Below are 7,607 nucleotides of genomic sequence, written 5' to 3' on the forward strand. Positions count from 1 at the left end.
AACAAAAATAATAAGAAGGCTGAGCGGAAGACAGACAGATAGATAAATAGATAGATAGATAGATAGTTAGATAGATAGATAGATGATAGATAGATAGATAGATACATAGATACATAGATACATAGATAGATGGAAGAAGAGACAGATACACAGATAAGGAAAAAGAGAGAAGGAGGAGAGAGAGAAAAGAGTCTAAATATATGGCATATGCGTATGGGCAAATATCAACATTTGATAAATTTAGTTGAAAAGCATATCGTTTGTTCTTGTACCTGTAGGCTTGAAATATTTCAAGTGAAAATTTCGAGAGAAAAAAAAGCAAGGCCAAAAAAAAAAAAGGTCTATAATAAATAAAATTTAGGGTAGAGGCTGTCTTTGGAGAGGGGGGAAGCCGTGTTGGGGTGGTCGACAGTGTCCTCTAGTCTGTGACCTGGCTAGGCTGCATGGCTGTTCGCTCCGTGACAAATCAATGAATTCCCCCATTTCTGTGTTTGTATTGTTTGGGGTGTGGGTTCTATAGAATGATTCTTAAGTTTCAAAAATATTATCACAGCAGATTCAGAAGTAGCCTAAATGCTAATCAATTGGGGATTGGTAAAACACACACTCACACACACTCACACACAATATAGGATGAGGGAAGTGTACACGAGTAACTAAGTCTCCAGTGAGAAGTTGGAACGCAGGATCTAGGACAGGGAGAATCATTTTCTTTCTCCCACGCGCCCACATTATTTTTAAGTTTTGGTTTTGAATAAACCGCCTTTCCTGGTGCCTCTACGCTTTCCGATATCCCTCATCCATGAGCTGTGATGAAAGCCCTCGGTGCTATTGGACAGGGCAGAGAGGACTGGAGCGCTGGAGGTCTCCCTGGCTGATCGGAGAAGGACCCGAGTCTCAGGACGGCAAGGATTTCCGTCCCTGGAAAGCAGTGGTTACTGCACACATCAGCAGGGCTCCTACGAGTTACAAGGAACAGAACAACCGACTCCAAAACGGCTTCGACAATAAGAAAATGTATTACGCTGCTTCACACAGATTCCAGACAATGGTGGCGTGATTGCTAAGGTATAGATAGGTCCGATTGCTATAGCAGAGACACAAAGTAACGGTGGCTTGGATGAGCTAGATATTGAAAACTCTCTCTTTGTGCAGAGGGACAAGTCTATGTCTCATGCTTCGCATCTTGCTCTTAAAATCTTCCCCGGTCAGCCCGCAGGAGGACGACAGCGACGTGGCTCAGTCAATGCTATCGTCCCGGCTGAAAGCCAGCCGCCCCTCCCAGACCAGCGTCACTTAGCTGACCACATGAGGCAGCCCAGCCAAGACCAGAAACTGCTCAGCCGAGCCCAGCCCAATTGCTGACCCATAGAAATTATAAAAGGTGATGGTTTTCAGCCTCTAAGTTTGGGGGTGTGTGTTATGCAGCTAAAACTAACGGATACATTCACATTCTAGACCATGGAAAGGGGAGGACTATAGGACAGGCCCGTTCCACTAAAGAGCACTTCAAGGAAGTCACATTGATTACTTCCACTCACACCTTATTGGCCAAAAAATAGTTACACAGCCGTGCCTGGTTGCAAAGGACATTGGGAAATGTAGTCTTTTTTTTTTTTCTGACTAACTGTGAGCACAGTTTAAAACAAATAGAAGTCTTACTATAAAGGCAAGGTAGAATGAATACTGAGAAATAACCCGATGTCTCTAATGCAGAGACAACAGGCTCCGGTGGAGACTCAGTCTGAGGAGAGTTGCAACAGAGGAAGGGGTGTCAGGGACAGAGGTTTTTAGAGGAAGTGACAATTGAGGTGAGATCTGAAGGGTGATAGGCGTTCCCCCCAGGTGCAGATCCAGGGAAGAGTGTTTCAGAGTGGATGTATCTGCTTCCGTACAGCAGTTGTGAATGACAGAGTCCTCGCTCCTTCTTATCTTGCTGAGATTCCTCTAACTGGCAGTTTAGGATGGCTGGAATTCCTTACCCCTCCCCCCCGACCCCTCCCCCGCACTCCCACATGGATTGCCTTGTAGCCACACGAAATTAAGCTCCCAACATCCGAGCTCCATGTTTTAACATCTTCCTCTCCCCCACAGACCATGAAGATGGCCCTTGAACTTGGGATCGCTGCACACACATAGGAGCCGGGACCTAGGAAATTGCAAAGCCATTCTGTGGGAGAAAGGTGATGATTCTGCCCCTAACAAGTCCCCTGCCCATGTGGCGAAGAAATTAGAGAATGCATGCAAAGTGCTCACATCTGTCAGCTCTCATGATTAATAGGACTATTTCTTCCGCAGAATGTTGCAGAGGCTGCATTTCACGGACTTGAGGACATACCATTTTTATAGGTACCAGGAAGAAAGAAAAGGCAGCACAATGCTTCTCTGAATTTTAATTCCTATCTATTGAAAGATGTCCTGCAGATGAATGTTGTGCCTGCATGAAAAGAAAAATGCAAGTACAACGGATTAAAGTATTTGGAAAATTTCTTCTCGACTGCCTTTTTTGTTGCTGGAATTTTTTTATTATGGAAAATTTCAAACACATATAAAAGAAGTCAAAATAGTATAATGACCCTCACCTGTTTCTGTCACTCAGCTCCCATCACCTTGTTTCATCTCTGTTCCGGCCTATTCTACGACACCTAGGTTACCTGAAAGCAAATTTCAGGAATAGCATCTTATCGCGATATTTCGACATATACCTCTAAAAGAAAGAACTTTAGATTTTATAATAGCATTATCATACCTAAAAAATAATAATTTCTTAACACGAAAAATACATTGTCAGTTTATATGTATAGTTCTCATAAATTATGTGTTGTATTATCTAATACATTTATTTATCACATATATAATATAAATTAAATTTGGGGGGGGGGCAGATAAGTCCTCCGGATCACTTTTTGAGTCAGAATCAATAATGTCCGCAGATTTCTAAACAATATCGTTACGTGTGCCGACTGCATTGGGGTGGGCAAACTTTTTCTGTAAGTGCTGGAGAGTAAATATTTTTGGCTTCATGGGGTCACACCAACTGTGTGGTAAGTACTCAGCTCTGCATTGTGGAAAGCAGTCAGATAGATAGCAGGTGAGTGGGCGTGGCCGTGTGCCAATAACATTTTATCAATGGACACTGAACTTTGAACTGCGTACAATTTTCATGCGCCATAAACATTAGTCTTTTGATTTTGTTCGATCGCTTAAAAAGTGTGAAAACCATTCTTTACACACAGATGCTATACAGAAGCAGGCTGTGGGCTGTGGTCTTTCCAACCTTGGACTAGACCCTGGTCTAGCTTTGGTGAGGCTGCCTTTCTTTAAAGATGACATGTGAGAACTAAAAATCATCATTTTTGCAATTGTTACGTGCCCTAGCCTATCATCGATTTCTGTTTCCAGAGCATTTCCAGGCACAACTTACTGGCCACCGACTCCCCCTACTCACGCAGACCCAGAGGGCAACTAGTAAGATGACAGGTGTCCTCCCCAGGCTACGCGTAGGTACCGGAATCGCTTCTTGCCGTGATGACACCCTAAGTAGTACATTCAAGCAGGAAGCCTCGTCGTGTCTATTCATTTCTAAAATTAAGTATTTCCCCCGCTGCTGTATATCCTACAACCTTTTAAAAATCACAGTACCCCATGCAGTGTGTAGAGAAGACACTGCTCCATGACATGACCTCTAACCCACGAGCCAGACCCGGGCCCAGAACGGAGATGCTTACTGCGACCCTCCCTCAGAGACTGATCGTAATCTCGCTCATTCTCACATAAACCAGCGCCTCTCCTCGCCTGGGCTCCCTGCTGGTTCCTGAACATTGCCCTGACCTGGTCCAGCCTGCGAAGTAATTTCCCGTACCTGCCAGCATTCACACGCTCATGACCTGCGGCCATCCCTCCTTGCCCTGCAGAATTCCCTGGCTCCTGCCAAGTGACTCGGGCATCCATGTCCTCTTGCAGCTGCCCGAGACTCGCCTCCTATGTGATTGTCCCTTAATAAACTCTCAGTCACCAGGCTGGGGTGGCCAGCCTCTCTCTTCTGTCTTTCCCTGCCCTCCACTTACGGAGGTAGATTTTCAGTCGCCCAGCCTTTTCCCTGGGTCTGTCCCTCCTACCACAACGATTGTGACATCCTTACCCAATTCTTTCTCGGCACCATGCGTTTTGTTGTCGTAAGAAGGGCTACAGATAACACCTTTGGAGATAAAGCTTCCCCCCGCCCCCATGCTTATGTTTATTTCTGTAGGTTCCCAGAAGTGGACTCCAAAGAAGGAATGATCTTGACTTTGTTACACTGGAGGACACACCTTTGGAGATAAAGCTTTCCACCCGCCCCCCCGCCCATGCTTATGCTTATTTCTTTAGGTTCCCAGAAGTGGACTCCAAAGAAGGAATGATCTTGACTTTGTTACACTGGAGGATGTGAGGATGAGCAGGAGAGAATCCACCCCCAGCCTCACTGAGCGGCTCTAGAGGAGTCTTCTTGTTAAAAACTTTCCCTGGCTATTGACTTATTGCAATGGTTTTGATGTCCTGGGGGATGGAATGTCATCCTAGAATGGCTGGTTACTCACTATATTCCCTCTTTTGTGAGCTGCCTCTTCGTGTCTTTTGCCCACTTGCCTCCTGGGAGCTAGGAGCTCTGTTCCCTTTTCTGTCACTTTTCATGATGAGATTATTAACGCTGTTTCTGTCACACGAGGTACGATTTTTTTTCAGGTCTATTTCTTCTCCTTTAATTTTAGCGTGAGTTGTTTTTTATACACAGAGCTTTCCAATTGAAGGTTGTCAAATCTATATCCTTAGTACAAGAAAAAAGGAAAAAACTACTTAAAGTATTTTCTAAATTAAGGCATTATTTGCACACACAGAAGAATTCACCCTTTGGGGGCAGTTCTAGGGTTTTGACGAATGCAGGCATTGCATGACCGCCACCCCAACCAGGACACAGGACGATTCCATCATCCCCCAAATTCCCTTGCGCTTATTTCTATTTTAAGTATTTTAAAACACAGGAAAGCTAAAAGAATAGACATAATGAATTAATAATTATTTTCTTCTAGTCATTCTACGTTTTTAAACATTGAACCCTAATATAGAAGGTCTCCAGCAAAATCAGTCACAACTATTGCTGTCATTAAGCAGACCAACATATGCATAATGGGAGTACCAGAAGGAGAGGAGAGAGAGAAAGAAACAGGAAAAAAATTTTGGAATAAATAATGGCTGAAAACATTCCAAATGTATTATACTAACCTACACACCTAGGAAGCTCAGTGGACTCAAAATAAGATAAATGTAAAGAGACCCACAATCAGACACATCCTAGTAAAAATGTTGAAAGTCAAAGACAAGGAGAAAAATCTTGAAAGCAGAAAGAGAAAAATGACTTTTCACACACAAAGGAAGCTCCATGAGGTAAAGAGCAGAGGAACTGGAGGCCAGAAAGCAGGGCTATAACATTCTCAAAGTGCTTAGTGAATAAAAATGTCAGCCAAGAATCCTATACCCAGCGAAGCTGTCTTTCCAAAGGGAAGGCAAAATAACGACATTCCCGGATAAGCCAAAACCGAGGGAATTTGTTGCTAGCAGACCTGCCTTAAGAGAGATACAAAAGGAAATCTTTCGAGTTGAGCTCAATATGATTTCAGATGGTAATGCAACTCTGCAGGAGAAAAACTAGCGAAGGCTGTTATGTCATCCTAAAAGGTGGTCAACATGCATGGTTTTTCTCCTTTATTCTCTTGACTGATTTTTAAAAGCAATTGTATCAAGTAATATGCACGCAATTCATTGTTCGGTCTACAATATAGAAATGTAATATATTCGTAATATATTTGCCCATAGTAGCCCAAAAGAGGTGGGTGAGAGAATATTCGTATTGGTGTTTTCTTAGGGCTGAGGTCAGGTGGGGAGATAGGGGAGTGATAACTAATGGATACAGAGGTGGTTTTTTCTGAGATGGTGAAAATACTCTAAAATTGACCGTGATGAAGTTTGCACAGGTCCAAATATGATAAGTACCACTGAATTGTACGCTCGACTATTAAAATAATCCAAACAGAAATTTGCTTGCCATTGTATTAAATCTATACATTATTCGCAAGGTGTTGAGATCTGTATAATCTTTAATCTCTTCACCCAAGAGCGTAGCATGCCTTTGCTTTCACTCAGCTCATCTTTTGGGTTCTTTCTTAAACTACGTTTTCTCTACAGAATCTTGTTTTCCTGTTTGCTAGTTCCCAGATGCCTACTAGATTTTGGTGTGGGGGGCGGGGTGGATCACGAATGGTATTTTTTTTATTATATCTTATGTTTGCTTATTGTTGGTGTAGAGAAATGGAAATGGTTTTTGTAGGTTAGTCTTGTAACTGGGGACCTTGCTGATGATACCTCTCGTTGTTTGTTCTCATAGTTCATTCTATTGAACTTACTGGGCATGTTATGTTCAAATAATGATAACTTTTTCTATACTCTTCTGATTTTTGCATCTCTTCTTTTTTAATTTCTCATAAAGCATTGGTCACGGTTTACGTACAGTGTATGTTAAGCAGTAGCCACGGTTGAGAATGTTCTAACTTTATTCTCGATCTTAAAAGGAAGTCATCCAAAATTTCTATGGTGTTTGCTGAAGCTTTAAGAAGCTAAAAGAATTTCCTTTGTTTTCTAGTTTATCGAGCATTTTAATTTTTAATGATAAATAGATATAAAACCTCATCAAATTACTTTTTCACATGGATTAAAATTATTACATTTTCTTCCTTGGTCTATGAACATGGTGAATTATAGTGAAAGATTATTATTTTAAAAAATTTTGAGCTATCTTTGCATTAGTGGATAAATCCTACTTGATCGTGATGAATTATGATATAATGTTAGATTTAGGAAGCTATTATCTGAGTTAGGATTTTCACATCCACATTCACAGTGAAATGGACCTGTAATTTTTTTCTTGTATATGTTCTTTATCTGGTTTTGGAACCAACATCACATTGGCTTCCAAAAGTGAGCTAGACAGATTTTACATGATTTCCAGTTTCTGGAACAATGTGTATGAGATAAGGATTAAGAATTCCTTGAGTGTTTGTTATCACTCGCCTAGAAAACCATTTATGCCTTTGGATTTTTTTTTTTAAGAGAGAGATTGTTGACTGTATCGTCAAATACTTTAGCACTTATTGATCTGTTGAAGTTCTTTAATTTTTGCATAACTTTTAGCATTTTACGTTTTTCTGGTCATGTAACCATTTCATCTAGGTTTTTAAATGCTAGCACATAGTAATCATAACACAATTTCACTACTTTTTATAGCTCTGCCCTGGCTGTAATTATTCACACTGAGAGTTTATCTTTTCCTTTCGGTCTCTTTTTTCTAATTCAGTTTTTTCAAAATCCAGTCTATCTTAATCACTTTTTCAAAAATAAAAATAGCTGTTGGTTTTCTAATCTTTTTTTCCTCATTTAGTTCTCGGATTTCGGCCCCTGTTTTTAAAATAATTTATTTTCCTTTGTTTTCGTGGGTTTGCTTTACTGCTATTTTCGAACCATTTTGAGTTAGATGCTTAGCTCATTCTAGAAAAAAAAAATTGGGGATAAAGTCTTGA

This window comes from Pteropus alecto, unplaced genomic scaffold (genome assembly GCF_000325575.1).
Source record: "Pteropus alecto unplaced genomic scaffold, ASM32557v1 scaffold41, whole genome shotgun sequence".
Lineage (NCBI taxonomy): Eukaryota > Metazoa > Chordata > Mammalia > Chiroptera > Pteropodidae > Pteropus > Pteropus alecto.